General features: G+C 36.3%; 1 protein-coding gene across 6 annotated transcripts in view; it reads right to left on the reverse strand.

Moving 5' to 3' along the window:
- The window catches only part of LRRC4C (leucine rich repeat containing 4C), a 1,246,033-nt gene that overhangs the window by 999,641 nt on the left and 229,406 nt on the right, over positions 1-16,986 (reverse strand). The gene's annotated exons all lie outside the window — the stretch shown is intronic.

The raw sequence follows: 16,986 nt of genomic DNA on the forward strand, positions 1-16,986 counted from the left end.
ACTATTTTAATACTTTGTCTGTTTCTCCTTTCTTATCTGGTACTCATCAGAAATAGGTTGATGAAACCATGAAAAACTTCAAAATCCTGTCTTTAATATTGGAGTAGCATTGTCCAAAGGTGATTGTTCTGATATTGGCTCAACTTTTTCTGTCTACCAAAATATTTTTTTAAAATCAGGAATGGTTTGACTTTCCAACTCCAAATTTTTGTTCATATAACACTAGTTCCATTCATCAGTTAATTAGGAAATGGATCCAGTTGCCTTCTCGCAAGTTTACCTATGCATTCTAGACAAAGTTGTAGTCTCTGTTTAATTAACCCTACCCTTTCTCCAATTTCGCTTCAATAAGGAGCTTCTAAAGTTCCCATTTTATGGAGAAGGCAGGTTGTTAATCCTCTAGTGGAGAACCCTGAAGCCGCAGTGCTGTGTTTCAGCTCTGGAGATCTTTGCAGGAACATCTCTGAATATTTAGAAATATGAAATGGAAATTCCAATAATGATCTACTTAACATTAAACTGATTGTCTAGGAAACCCAAGTACATATAAATATACACACACAGATGTATAAATATGCCCATTCGGACACTTGATAAGATATTAAAGGAACATTTGTACAGTACACAATCAGTAGAGAGCCATGCTTTGAAACTATATTCCTTCCCATTTTCTGGAATGTAGCCATCATGGAGAATTCGACTGTTTCAAGGAACACTTAAACTCCCTGCACTTTCCGTGCTCTATTACTCATTTTTCTTGTTTGCCCGAAGGTGGAATCTACATAAAAATGTGGAGCATGACAATAGATGGTGCATGAGTTATCTTTCATTCATTCATTACCAAAAATCTACCATAATATACAACATAAGCCTTATAGATTTTGAAAATCTCACCTCAGGCACTAAGGGAAAAGCAGTTGCTTTGGTCATAACCTTCACATACTGGGCAAAGTTAGATGTATAATTATAAGTTTAAACATGAAATATTGCTTAGAGGTACACAAAAAGTCCCTTTGAAGATGCTGGCTTTAGATAAGTATCATTAAAAATTAAAAAAGAAGTCTTTACTTCTACAATAGAGCATCTGAAGCCAGGTTGCCTCGTGACATTATTGGATAACTTTAGATGCCATATTAAACCTCTCTTGTCTCAGCTTTCCCATCTGTTGAATATGAACTTTTAAAGAAATAATGTTTATAATGGCTAATATTTATTAGAAGGGTGCCTGTAATAAAGCTAGCCATCAAAGTGTCAGTGTCAATATGGTTGAGGATATATCTGCATACACAATATTCACTGTTGAAAATGTCTGCCCTTCCAGAAAGCTTGTGGGAGGATGTCATGTGGAGCAGTATCTCACAGGAAGAAGGTATTTGCTAGGCATGCCATTCTCTCTGTGCATGTGAAACAGCCATGCACAATTTTTAGATCAGGAGGAGGCTTCACATTTCTCTCAAATGATAGGATGACAAAACTAAATAGGTCCTCTTCAGATTGTGTTTTTGAGTGTCCAGCTGGTGGAGGCAGAAAAAGCAATTTCAGTGAGACAAGAGCCTCTGAGAACAGATTTGGAAGAAAGTATGATCCAGGCCTTCTGGAAATAGATATGCTATGATACAGTCTGCCAGGAATTAAGATTACCCTCTTATCTATTTTACTGTTGAATGGAAGAAGAAATGATACAATACAGAGGTGTTACTGGCAAATACCAGCCTGGCTAAACAGCTTGCCAGAACAAGTGTTGGTCCAGAGGTGGTAAAAATTTCATGCTTTCAACACTTAACCAGGGGAACGGGATGACTGTGGCAGAATAAATGTGCTGTCCTAGTCCTTACCTATGCCCATCTTCCAGTAGCCTCACTGGAACTGACAAACTCAAAGTTGGCAGTCAGAACCATGGCCTGAGAAGACACATCCTTCCTCCTTTGAGCAGGTGACAAGTTTTAGATTCCTAGCTTCAGAAAACTGACGGTGATTTTTTTTTCCTTCCTTCCGGAATCCAGACTACATGTTGAATGGCATTCACTGCTTGTCAGTGAAACATGTCTACACAGAGCTTAATCTTCTGTCTCAACTTCATTTAGTAGTGCAAAAAGGACATTAGGGACATTTTATGTGATAACATCCCCTCTCTTTTTGTCCCAATTTCTTTTTTCTAATTATATTCATTGAACACCTACTGTGGGTGACCCACGAGCATATATAATATAAGCAATTCAGGTAATATCTACTCCTCTAATTGTCAGAGAAGAGAAAAAAAAGCATAAGTAAAGATACTAATGAATACGGTGTTTTTAAAATCTGACAAGCAATGATAAAGTTATGAGAAACTGTGGATTAACCTGAACAATTGTCTCCTTTAGATGAAATCATAAGAAATGACATTTCTAAAGTGATACACTTGAGGAGAGGTATAAAAGGAGTACCAAATCTTTCTGGATTTTAGATAAGTTATTATTGAGTGTGAACATATGCAAATGACCCAATCACTTTCAAAGATTCAAAGTGAAAAAAAGGAAGCATGCATATTTGCAGTGCAGTAAACAAAGGAAGAACTTGTAATAAGGAGGGTGATTTTGGTATGGAGATATTGTGTAGGACCAAATAGACTACCTATATAATCGTGACATTCATTTTTAACATTGTAGAAAATCAATGCGCATGTTATGTAAGGAAGTCTCCTACTTCATTGTGTAGTTTATTCATACTGTTGTATGGCAAATGAGTTATTAAGTGATAAGACTGGCAACCAGGGGATCATTTGGAAAGTTATTAAAGTCTTCAAGGTGAGAGATGATGTTGACAAATGATTTCATTCAACCTAAGCCAAGTTGAAAAAGGAGATATTGTATTTTGCTAATTTAAAATACAAAATAACAAAGATGTCAATCATTGTTACCTAAATTAATATACCTTTTAAGTAATAGCCAGGATCAAAATTCAGACCAATGAAGAACAATAACACAATTTCATACCCCACTGCTTACTGTTTTTTCAGTTGGTTTGGAGGCAAAACTTCAAGCTTCAAGAATCCTTATCTTGTGTGTATGTGAGTGTGTGTGTGTGTGTGTGTGTGTGTGTGTGTGTGTGTGTGTGTGTGATTCCAGTTTTGAATTCAGCAATATTGTTTCTCATGTACTAGCAAATCTCATATTCATGACAGATCTACAAAATAGATGCTATTATTATGCTCACTTAACAAGAAGTGATCTGAGATCTGGAGAAGTTAAACTCCTGGAGAAATGACAAAGGCAGGGCTTTAAATCATTCAGGATAGCTTTGAGGCCCTGAGTTTTATCACTTAAGAAGCAACTTTCATAGCTGGCTGATGTTTCTACCCTGAAGAGAGGTATAGTCCACACACTCCAGAGGACAGCTACCAAGCTACCAGTAATCCCCATAAACTTCCAAATAAGGATTTATACGAAACACAACAGCTTTTTATGGTGAATTCATCAAAATGCTAAATATTCAACAGGCACAGCCTCCAACACACTTTGGAGAAGAAAGAACAGATGGAGAGAGAGAGAGAGAGAAAGAGAGAGAGAGAGAGAGAGAGAGAAAGAGAGAGAGAGAGAGAGAGAGATGATTTATATTTTTTTAACCATCCTTACGTCTTCAAATCAACACTTGCACTGGGTGGCTTGTTTCTAATACTAATAAAAGAAGACACAGATGAAATTGCCCAGCTGCACTGCCTGGTGTTTCTGACAAAACCATTTCTCAGGCAGCCCCAACTCAAAACACATGTGTAGGCTAGCTTCTGACAAATTGCAGCAAGTCAGGTCTGTAGAGTCCCCAAATCAATCACAGGAAGCCCAAAGTTATCAAGAAACAGAGATGATGGAAAAACAAAACCAAACAAATAACAAGATGAGACCTCCTTCAACTCCTCCAGGCCTAGAAGCATCGTGGTCCAACCAGCACCTTCAAGAGCTCTAACTTTTCTCGCAGTTTCCCTGAGATAAGTCTGTATCTCCCCTGCACCCATTGTGACCTGAACCAGTTTCATCAGAACTACACTGTCATTTCCATATGCAATTTTGTCTTTCCTAGGATTCTCCATTAGTAAATAGAATTTACCTAATTTTGGCTTTCCAAGGACAGGATTGTGAATCCCTTTGTCACAGCTAGAGTCTTTTAATATCACAAAGAGAAACTACGGGGAAGTAGACAACTTAGACTTTCCAATCTGACTTCTTTAACTTTTTAAAAAACTTTTTAAACTTTATCTTTAGAAAAATATTAATAGAACATTTGAAGTTTTACTTATTCCCAAAACAAAGAAAATTAATGTGATCTCTAGTTTCCTTAGGAATGATGTTAACTTAATTAGAATTAAGATCTACCTGTCAGAATCCAGGACTCTATTTATTATTTCATACCCAGAACAAATTTGTGATAATAGTGTTTTATACTGCTAAAATATAGAGACTGAAATAAAGTATAATATGAAGTATATGTTCTTGCCTGTACTAACTCTTCTTTTTCTTTCCCCTTAAGGATTAAAAACATTTTATACATGATGGTTGAGCCACTGAATCCTTAAAAAACTTAGACCTGTGATTTTCAATCCTATATGAAAATTTATAATCATTCAAGGAGTTTTATAAAAATCAAAGAACCTTGGTTTTGCTGGAAGATTCCAATTTAATTGCAATGTGGTAGTGTTTAGAAAATATTCATTTAAGAAAGCCCTCTCTCCTAGTCTTTCTGTGGATTATTATGATGCAAGGGGTAGAAAGTAACTTCTGTTAGGAAACCAACACAATTTTTTACAATATCAACTAAGTGGTGAACTTCCTACCTAGTCACATGTAGAAGCCACAACCTACAGTGTGACTACATTCAAATCTAAGGCCTTTATAAGGAATAGTACAGTAAAACAAGTTAAAAGAGCAGGGCTCTATTCCCATAGGACTCATGTGTTTATGTCATAATTCTTTTAGTCAATATTTTTATTTTTGAGATTATAATATAATTATAACATCTAGCCCTTCCCTTTTCTCCACTTAAACCTTCCCATGAACCTTTTCTTGTTCTCTTTCAAATTCATGGTTATTTTTCCTAATTGTTAGCACATGAGTTGCATCCATTTATATTCCTGATTATAATCTGCTCATTTTATATAATGCTATTTGCATATATGTTTTCAGGGATGATCATTTAGTATTGGAAAACACAAATAGACATCCCAAATTGGGACCCACTGTAGGCCTCAACAGTACACAGAGACATATAAGGGAACTAAAAATACTGAGACTGCAAGAAATGGTGCCCCAGGGAAGAGTACACTGATTGGACCAATGTGTTCATATATGAGGAAATGTCATCAGATTGCGTGATATAGGTATGTAACATCTAGTGAGCTCTCTACTCCCTACGTAATCTATGTATCACCTCTGTTCTCATCAGAAGAAAGGGCAGGAAAGAACACAGCAAAGAAGCAGGAAGACCTCACATAAACAGCACTCCTAGTGCCTTGATACTAGACAGTCAGCCTCCAGGGCTGCTTTCAAGGTAGGCTCTTCTCAAGCCCTCCAGTCTGATGTGTTTTCCTTAGGCAGTTTAAGGAAACTTTATGAAATCTTGGTTTTGTGAAATAGGATTTTGCTCTAAGAAATATACATTAACCCAGAGGTGTCTTTGGAGGTCAGCAATGGGGAGAAGTTGGAAGAATTTTGAAGTGTGTATTATTTAAGCACAGGACGTTTTCATGGTCACCCTGTGAGGCTGAGGGACTAGGACCATTTGTGAGAGATGAGGAAATATAGGTTTAAAAGGCAACATTGCCACCTTAATAAACTTACAATGCAGAATGTCCAGACAGAGAGGGCTACTCTCAGTCTTTCAATTCAAGTGAAATTGCCTTGATGGATTTTGAACTTTCTTGGGAATTTTTGTTCTTGATATTTTCTGATTCCAGGATTTTATAATGTAACAATCTAAATTATACTTCTCTAAAACTTGAGTGAGTGAAGCTTTCTGCTTTCTCACAGCTGGGGAGAAAGTTTTCCTCATTACACATCTTTTCCTATTCATTTCTGTCTCTGATACAGCTAAGACTGACCATTGGGTTGATCCTAAGATGCACTTAAGACTTTTGAAATCTTCTTTGATGGAGTGAGTGTATCATCTGTGTTACCAGGCGAGAACCTTGGCCACTTTTGGGTGATTACGGACAGAGCTGTGTCCTGGAATGCTTGGGTTAAACCTTTTTTTTTCTCTCTTTTATTAATTTTTTATTAATTTATTCATATTACACCTCAGTTGTTAGCCGATCCCTTGTATCCTCCCATTCCTCCCACTTCCCCCCTACTCCCCTCCCCTATGTCTGTGTCTGAGGGGGACCTCCTCCCCCTGTATATGCTCATAGGGTATCAAGTCTCTCCTTGGTGACCTATTATCCTTCCTCTGAGTGCCACCAGGCGTCTCCATCCAAGGGACATGGTCAAATATGGGGCACCAGAGTTTGTGTGAAAGTCAGATCTCCTTCTCCACTCAACAGTGGATAATGTTCTGTCCATGGCTAGTCTGGGTAGGGGTTCGAGGTTTACTGCCTATATTTTCCTTGGCTGTTGTCATAGTTTGCGGAGGACTCCAGGGCCTAGACTCGCCTGTAGTTTTCCAGGACCCGCTGGATCCTTCTATTTCCTCATTGTCCCAGGCTTCTCACACCTAAAATCTCAATAGGATGTCCTCTCCTCCTACTCACTTTCCTGGTAGGTACAGTTTTTCATGGGGACGTACACCTTGGACTAGTGTCTCGATATAAGTGAGTATATACCATTTAGCTCTTTTTGCTTCTGTGTGAACTCACTCATTATGACAATTTCTAGTTCAATCCATTTGTCCACAAATTTTGGAAATTCCTTGTTTTTAATAGCTGAGTAGTATTCCATAGTGTAGATGTACCACAGTTTCTTTATCCATTCTTCTACTGAGGGACACGTAGGTTGTTTCCATGTTCTGGCTATTATGAATAAGGCAGCTATGAACATGGTTGAGCATATGTCCCTGTTGTGTGGTAGTGCATCTTCTGGGTATATTCCAAGGAGTGGAATAGCTGGGTCTTGAGGAGGCCCTATTCCCATTTTTCTGAGAAAGTGCCAGATAGCTTTCCAAAGTGGTTGGGTTGGGTTAAACCTTTAAACCCCAGCATAACTCAACTTGGAGACCGGATTCACAGAGGGGTAAAGTTAAATATAAACATAGACTTGATACCCTATGAGCATATACAGGGGGAGGTAATCCCCCTCAGGAACAGTCATAGGGGAGAGGAATAAGGGGAAAATGGGAGGGAGGGAAGAATGGGAGGATACAAGGGATGGGATAACCATTGAGATGTAACAAGAATAAATTAATAAAGGAAAAAAATAAAATAAATAAAAAAATTTTAAAAAGTGAGAAAAAAAATAAACATAGAAAAAAAGGACTGAGGAGATTTTAGTCACAAAAAAAATATTTCTATTAGATTAAAAAAAAAAAGACATCAGTTCCACCCTCTTCTTCTTAATCATGCCCCTACCCTTCCGTAGAATATCCAAACTCCTGAAATGTGAGATTATACATTTTTTAACTCTGTTGCCTGAACCGCAATGTCAGGGCCATTTGGTTATGGAAATTCAATAAGATAATGTTATTTACTGTGAGCAATGGGTTGGTGAAAATGTCTATTATCTAAGTGTTTAAAATGTGAAGGCCCAAGAGTTATTAGTGTTTCAGCTTCTACCCTTTGGCAAACTAGGCTGGCTAAGAGCAGAGCAAAGACCGAACACACAAGAGAGACCTAGAAACTTCATTGTTTTCTTTTGCATATCATTGGGGGACAGAACGTAGCACTGTGTCAAGGGGATCACAATAAAGAGTGTGTAAAGCTCTCATGCACTGTGCCATTGCAAGTTAAGAAGGGTCTCACGGTCCTTCTACCATATTCTAATGAACCTACAGAGTCCATAGCATCAAATCAACTAGTCCTTTTCCTTCTGTTTGCTTGACATCATGTGAGATCAAGCAGTGTTTGTCAGGAAGCTCATGTGAACAGGGTAAAGGTTATGCTTTTCTCGCTACAGGGAATACATAGGCTCCTTTTCCACAATATATTCTTTTTCAAATAACAACCACATTTGATGTTTAGTATTTCCATTGATCTGTAGCCTCCATGAAAATGAACATGGATAAAGTAAAATATGGGAAAGACAACTACACTAGAAAACAGATCAAGAGCTTGAGGAGGAAAGACTCCCTTTCTATCAAAGATGGAGCTGAAAACCCCCTTAACAACTGGTGTATCTGGCCTCAAGTACTGTATTGTACTGAGTTCTGAAACCTTGTCCCATGAAGAGCTAGGCCTATGACCTGAGACCTTCAGTTTCCTCTTCTGTGAAATGGCAATAAATAAAGTCTATCTCCTATGACTTATGCATAATTAAAGGTGCTAACACTTTTGATCTTTATGAGTTGTAATAGAATGATATAAAACTTCATGAATGATTTGTGAGAATTCGAATTCTATTAAACTCTGAACTTCAGTTTCTATATATTATTACACACACAGGATAAAATTCATTTATATGAGGTATAAAGTAATTGATCTATAAAATGGTTTAATAGCACACTAAGTCCAAAGATAATGTTTTTTTTATTTGACATTATGTAAGGAGAACACAGGTGTTAGTTCTCACTTGGGGCTTTTTCTCATACAAGCCTCTTTCTTTTGTAAGAAGCTGCAGGGCTGATAGAACAGAAATTGACATAGAAGTTGTTATCCCACTCATTTTAATGTAGTTTAAGCATCAATCATGAAGCAACAGGTCATGTAACCTTACATTTAAGTGTATTCCTTGAGTCTGTTCCTTGAGTCTTTGCTGTCACATCTTAGATGTGTCACAGGCCAAAAAAAAAAAAAAAAAAAATCTGAAGTGATTGTGATACTTGAGTTGCAAAGTTACTCAAAGTTATATAACGTTAAATTGGAACAGACATTAGTTAATAGATCTATGCATGGTCTAACAGTAAACTGCAAGATAAACATGAGCTTCAGTGCACACACTCAGTACACTTCACCTCGCTCTTCTCCTTGAATTACTTCCATGATTCCACAGCAGTCTTAATGAAACCGGACATAGACTGAATTACATTCTTTTAAAACTGAAACAATCACAATCAACTTGCATTAAGTTCTTTTCCCAAAGATCTAACAGATGCAACAAAGAATTCCGAAAGCACATTTTGACCTCGGTTTGTTATTCTCGTTTGTTCATTCTGCCGTAAATCTGATTTGAACTCATTAAAATGTTCTTAAGTGTACTAAATCTTCCATTAGCAAGAAGACACATGAAGCTTTTAGATAGGCTTGTTTTCTTCTTCTACATGTTCAGCATCAGAATTGGTGGCCTAAAGTTCCTTGAATGATCTACCTGCTACACACGAGTAGGTAAAACACTGAAATATGTTTTCAGTGAGAAAAATCAAATCATGTACATATTACTCTGGATAAGAAAAATAAGAAGGGCATTTTATTTTATTTTATTTTATTTTCTCACAATTCCTCCTAAGCAGTCTGGATGGGGAGATAAATACATTTTTTGTGTGTTTATCTTTTTTTTGTATTTTTTATTAATTTATTTATATTACATCTCAATGGTTATGCCATCCCTTGTATTCTCCCATTCCTCCCTCCCTACCATTTTCCCCTTACTCTCCTCCCCTATGACTGTGACTGAGGGGGATTTCCTCCCCCTTTATATGCTCATAGGGTATCAAGTCTCTTCTTGGTAGCCTGCTATCAAGAAGGGCATTTTAAAACATAACCATTGCCTCCTCCTTCCTTCATTGATCCCTTCTCCCTTCTGGTGATCTTTTCCATAGTGTGCTTATAGTGGTCAGAGACAACTTACATGATCCTCCCTCCCTCTCTTCCTCCCTTCTTTCCTTTTTCAATGTTTTTCCCCCCGACAGTGCTTTCTCTGTGTAGGCTGGAACTCACTCTATAGACAAGGACAGACTGGAACTCAGAGATCTGCCTGCCTCTGCCTCCTAAATGCAGGGTTTATAGGTGTGAGCCACCATACCCTGCTAGCTTATCTATGTATCTATGTATCTATGTATCTATGTATCTATCTATCTATCTATCTATCTATCTATCTATCTATCTATCCTATCTATCTATTTACCTTGCCTGTGGTTTATTCTTGCAAAGAGGTAACAACAATAGTAATCCACATAAGACAAAAACAAAACAAACAAATACACACAAAAAAATCTCTAGTGTCTCCAGTGCCCCCATCAATACTTAATTCCTGAACACATACAGGTCTCAAAGGATGAGGCATGCATGTATCAGTGACCACAAGAACCTCTTCTTGTTTCTTATTAACAACACTTAACAGTCAATCTTAGAACACTGAGGAATGAACATCTACCTGCACTTAAAAAGATGTAACTATATTACAGTTTACTAATTTGAAAGATACTCTGAAGGTATCACTATATAAATATTGATCAGGTGTGTGTAAGATGAGGAATTTTATCCATAATTTCCTTCTATGTTTACTCTTTGTCCTCACTTTCTATTGCTATTTAAGTGTATATATAATAACTTTACTGAGATATAAGCTGACAATGAAATACCATCTTGCCCAAGGGCATAATTTAGCAGTTTTAATGTCATTAGAGACCTGTATTATGATCATCAATCATTGATTTTAGAGCACTTTATCGTTTCCATTCCCCTTTCTCAAAGACCTGGAACCATGAACTAATGAACTCTCTCTCTCTCTTTCTCTCTCTCTCTCTCTCTCTCTCTCTCTCTCTCTCTCTCTCTCTCCCTCCCTCTCTCTGTCTCTCTGTCTCTGACTCTGTCTCTCTGTCTCTGTGTCTCTGTGTCTGTCTCTGTCTCTGTCTCTGTCTCTGTCTCTCTCTCTGTCTCTCTCTCTCTCTCTCTCTCTCTCTCTCTCTCTCTCTCTCTCTCTCTCTCTCAGTACAGATGTCATTTTAGTGTGATACTAAAAACTAAGTCAACCGCACACTCCATGCTTCTTATTACTCCTTTTTTGCCAGTCACATGGATAGTTTCCTTGGATTTGTTTTGTTTTATTTTAATCACAATCATTTGTTTGTGAGGAGGGCTGGTGATGCCTCTTTACCACAGTGCACAGGTAGAGGTAAAAGACAACTTGTAGGATGTGCTTCTTTTCTTCCACCACATGGGTCCCAGGAGTTGAATTCAGGGAGTCAGGCTCAGCAAAAAGCACTTTTACCCTTTGAAAACATCTTGTGAGTCCAGTTAGCTTAGTTCTGTTGAGATCATCTGTCATAAATCCAACTTTTCTTTCTATGGAATTTCTTATTTTTACCACTTAATATAAATTTTACTTGATTTCATTATAATGCTCCTAAATAAACTACATTATATTTTGTGACTACCTTCACAAAGGACAATGGTTAAATAGTCAATCTATGTTACAGCATACATAAGGATTTTAATCTATTTTTAATTTCTGAGTTATTTCATTTGTATGAATATTTACCATTTTGTTTATCCATTAGTAAGTGGACATTTGAGTTTTTTTCACCTCTGTGGTACTGTGAATAGCAGTAAAGATTATTGTAAAAATTATTCTATGGGTCTGTATTCTCAGTTTGAAAGAGTTGTACATACTTAATAGTAAAATCTCTGGGCTGTATGAAAAATACTTTAGGCATCACAAATGTCACAATGATTTCAAATTGCCTGTATCATCTCAATATACCACTATGCATGCACTTAAAACTTAAAACAACATCACTTTGTGTAACAAAATTACATAATATTATTTATACTGCAGAAATTGACTACAGGAGATCTTCACTGTTAAAGAGCTGTGCTTTAGTACTGCTCATTTGCTAAATCAAGACTTAGTTATTACTATCTTTAATTTCAAAAAGCATTAATTACCTGTAGCTATTATAAATTTCAACAAAATTGTAGGACAGAACGCTATGAATAATTACATGGAATACAGAACACCAAAATTTTAAAGAAAACATAGTAAATGTAGATAAGTAAAATAACCCCTAGTAAATCAGCATTAACTACTCATTTTTATGTCAAGAATATAAAATGACATTGAGATAAACACTGTTGAGGTCAGCAAATATATCAGATCCTAAACTCAAAAATAGATTGGAATTAAAGTGTCATTTCAAGACACATTCTTAAAGCAAAAAATTAGGTGGGTGGAAGCTCCAATGTATCGCACCCAATGCCATTCCTCCTAACAGCCCAGTGTGGAACCATCCAGCTGTTCTTTTCTGCTTAGTACATTAGCAGCAGTAATGGCAAAGAGGACTTTCTTATTTGCTGACAGTTTTGTTGATGATGCAGGAGGCAAAATAGCATTTCTCTTCTGGGCAATGTTAATTATGGAGTGCTGACAGGAGTTCAAAAATAAATCCAAGTCCTTCAAGTCAATGCCCCACATCAATATAATATGGAAAGCAAAACACATAGACAATTGTGGGGGAAGTGCGTGCTTCCACAGTATTCCTTCAGGAAGTCATAGCATTCATGTTGTGCAGCACGAATATGGCGTCTGTCTAACCAGGACATAATTTAGATGACGCATTTAGCTATCTAAAGAAGAAAGGAGGCACAGGAGGTACAGCCTTATCCTCCTTTTTATATACCTGACTAAAGTTCTTACAGATTGACAAGGGCATTAAATATCATATCATACGTTCTATCTGCTCATTTATTCCTGCAGCATTTCTATACTACGGTCATAGTTTCTGAGCACAGACTAGTAGGTAGTTAACATAAAGTTAATTATGTGAACTGTTAGTTAGGAATGGGATTAGAGCCACATGATGAATGTAATATAAAACTCCACCTCCCACTCTGTAAGCATTGCTTGCTTCTTGTTAGAAAGTCATTAAAGAGGCTAAATAACATATTTAGAACACTACAGTTATCATGTCAGAGTTTAGCAGCTTATCTTAGCCTTATGTTCAAAAATATGGGAATCAATAAGTATTAATTATTATCTAATTACTGAAGCATAACTTTGATGTCACTATCATTGTCTGTATACTTTAAAAAGTTGCATTTACTATATTTATAAATGTGAATACATACACACATGCATGCATATATATCAATTAAAGGAAAAGCACCAATAGATTTTAAAAACAGTAAAGGACAAAGGGAAATGGGAAATGATGTAATTATATTAAAATCTCAAAGAAAATTAAAAGTTCCTGTCCACCTCAATTTAAAAGGAAGAACCAGACAAAGAGTAATGAAATTTAAGCTATTTGTCCAAAGTCAAACAAAAATTATTATTTTTTTTTTTCAAGACAGCATTTCTCTTGTAGTCTTGGCTGTCCTGGACTTACTTTGTAGACCAGGCTGGCCTGGAACTGACAGAGATCAGCCTGTCTCTGCCTCCTGAGTGCTGGGATTAAGGGCAGTTCACCAATTCCACAAGAAGACTATCAAGGCTGATGGATCTGGACCCAGGGGGCCTGCATGGACTGATATACCAACCAAGGACAGTGCAAACAGAGGACATGGACTCCCTCCCTGTTCAGGTGTAGGGGTTGGGGGGCAGAGCAGAGGACTGTCTCTGAAAAGATCTCTGGTGCTCGGGATTTGATTACTCCTCCTCAGCGGAGACGTCCTGTGGGAACACAAAGGAAGGGGAACGCAGACTGTCCAGGTGAGACCTGTTGGACTGTGGTCAGATGATGGGGGAGGAGGACCCCACCCTCAGAGGTCTAGGGGGAACAGGAAGATAAGAGCAAGGGGATTACAGTATGGATGTAATGTGAATAAAATTTAATAACAATGAAATAAAGTAAAATAACTAAATATATAAACAAAGATATGTATATTTACTACTCAAGTTTGGCCTAAAAGAAAGCTGTGCATTTTTTATAATATTAGCTTGAGAAAATACATTAAAGTTTGAAAAGCAAGGTGGTTCATTTTGTCACATGTGACAAAGAATTTAATTAATCACATGCACTATATGAACATGCATAGAACTTTCTTTGTTGTTTCCTTGTAACCTAGAATCATTCTAATGACTATAAAGAGAAACAGAGTAAATAAATATTTGTCACATGCATAGGGTAAGATAGTAGGTAACTCATCTGAAAATAATATTAAAATACATTATGTTCCTGGTTAAGTTCATTTAATATAAAAAATTTAGTAAACTATTTTTTTTCTTTGATGATATAGATTCTTACTCTGTGTCTCCTTCCATGTAAACTTGGGCCCACCCTGCTTCCATAGGTCTAACAAACAACATAGGATGTGCATTAGGGATGACTCCCTTCCCTAATAGGGTATGGCTTCTACAAGAACAGAAAACAAACTTTAATTCACTTATTACTCAACTTGTATCTAATACAGAAGAGCTGGCAAGTATTTAGTAAACATCCACTGAAGAATTAATACACTGAAGTTTTTAACATGATATTCATTTACTTTAAGAGTGCACTAAATGCAATAAGTTTTCTGTTGCTTAGTTATCCTTACTCATGGAGAACAGGAGCAAACTTTAACATCCTAGCTCCTCTTGGCTTACCAGGATGCTCTAAACAAGAAAGAGCCTGCAATTTTGACATTAAAAAATTTAGCCTCTGCACAGCATAATCTTGCCTGTTGTGTCTTTTGAGTCTGACAATGATCTGACTTAATATAGAGTCAAATAATATTAATTTGAGATATATTAACTTCCAGGTTATATACAAATTGGCTTTATTAAATATGTTACTTAAATTAAGTTTACATTTCATTATCTTTTATGGATAATCTTTTAATTTTTTTTAACCTGAGAAGATGTTGGATTTTAAAGGTTTAAGTACAACAATAAATCTTCTGTATTTTTTTTAACCATTTTATAAGGGCCAAAAGCACTCTCAAATTTTAAAAGTGTGCTTAATAAATTTGGTTCAGTATTCTAGTTCTGTTTTTATTTTGAAACTCAAGTAGCTGATTAAGTTATTAAGTAAGTAGAATAGTTCACTTTCATTCCTATATGAACTTAATGAACATATATTAAATATTTCCTAAAAGATTGCAAAGCTCCCCACTGGGAATGAGAAAAGAGTTTGGCTCCATGCAGTTCAGTAAGGAAGAAGAGCCCTTTCACCTTTGGCATTTGCACAGTTAGTATTTTCAGATTATCTAAAGAAAGTCAAGGAATGGGTCATCAGGAAGAAAGTCAAATGGAAAAGGGCCAGCAAGAAAGAAAGCACATCAGAGTAAGTGGGCAGAAGCCAAAATAGAAAGGCAGCTTTCAAATGATATTCCATCAGTTGCTGTGCTGTCTTGAAATACAGTCCGATGTATATATGTGCTTCTACATAAAAGTTAGCTATGCTTAGTTAGGCCTTTGGAACCTGGGATAGCCTAAAGAAATTCCTACCTATTTACCATGGTTCTTTTTCCCCAGAGAAGAAAGCTAACACTCTGTGGTTAACCCTGTGCTTGCCAAGTAAAAACAGGTTTTTTTTAAATTGGGAGTGATCAGAGTTGTTTGCCTAATTCTGTTCAGCATGCATGCAGATACCAAGCTATCTAGGTTCTCAGAAGGGCAGGTTGATGATGCTCTCTATCAGCTCCTCTTGCCAAGCACTGGGTTGTCTGAGATTTTTAAAACATCATGAAAGAATCAAGATGTATTCAGAAATTGCAGCCATATCAAGGAGGATTGGAGGGAGGGATCTGTAATCCAGTTTCAATAATACAGAAAAGGCACCTTAGAGGACCCTAAATACATAGTCAGATTCGACCTAGATATCCATTAGGTGAGTTCTTTAGAGTCATCAAATATTGAAACCCAAATCAAGGTTGATATCATTTCTGACTGGCATACATTTTCTGAGTAATAGGATACTTTATACATTATGAAATAAAAACAACTGTGATAATATTTGATGAGTGCTTTCTTTAATCTAGATGAGTTCTTTATTCTTCATCCACCCAGCTTTAATGTTTTGATAATAAACTTATGAGGTCAGTGCTGTTATTGTTGTCCTTCTGACAACAATGAAAACATTGCAGAAGATGAAGTAATTTTTCAAGGTCATCCACCTAGCAAATAAATGCTCATGCTCTTAAGTTGAATTATTGCCTACAAAGTAGGTCTACAAAATAACATTTCTCTGCTTTTCACCAGTTAACTCACTCTCTTTTTCTTTCTCTCCCCTCCAGATATATAGGCAACACAGTGGATGCTTTATAAAAAAACATATTTTTCAAATGATTATGAGTCTGCATAATACATACATACACATCTGTCTATACATTTAAGAATGTGTATAGCACAAGAGGTAATCACACAATTATAAACAATATTCTTTTGGGAAATACTGCTCTTTTGTACTGAGAACCATAAGATTTGGTGAGGTAACACAAAAGATAATTATTTTTGCCAATTTGTATTTATCTCATTTAAAACATAAACAGTATACCATAATAACTATAGTAATCATCTTGCTATCTTAAGAAAATTAAAAGAATCTAATGAGTTTCAGACTAGAAGAATCATACCATGTTTTACGACTACAGCTGCCTTTGAAATAACAGCTATTCTTTGAGTAACAGGCTTATTCTGCCCAGGGATGTAAAAAAATATATCATGTTTATGACACATGACTCTCTTTGCCTTGCAAAGATAGTCCTACTGCTAAACTATAAATAACTTCTGTTAGTTCAAGACATTTTATATTTATAAAGTATATGAATATATTCATTTCAATTGGGAGGTTTAGAAAGAATCAAATTATATTTACGGTATTTACAAGTAGAGTTCAAAATAACAAACCATACCAACAGCATTGGAATCCACCTGGCACAGAGATAAGTTCTCAAACATGCTGACATATACAAGAGAAGTCACAAATTGTGAATATCAGCTCATTTCTTCTGGGTCACCCTAGTTTCCTTCTCCATACTTCTGATTGTCAATCCAGAGAAAAAACTCATTAATC

The sequence above is a fragment of the Acomys minous genome (genome assembly GCF_964271855.1).
Source record: "Acomys minous genome assembly, chromosome: 3".
Lineage (NCBI taxonomy): Eukaryota > Metazoa > Chordata > Mammalia > Rodentia > Muridae > Acomys > Acomys minous.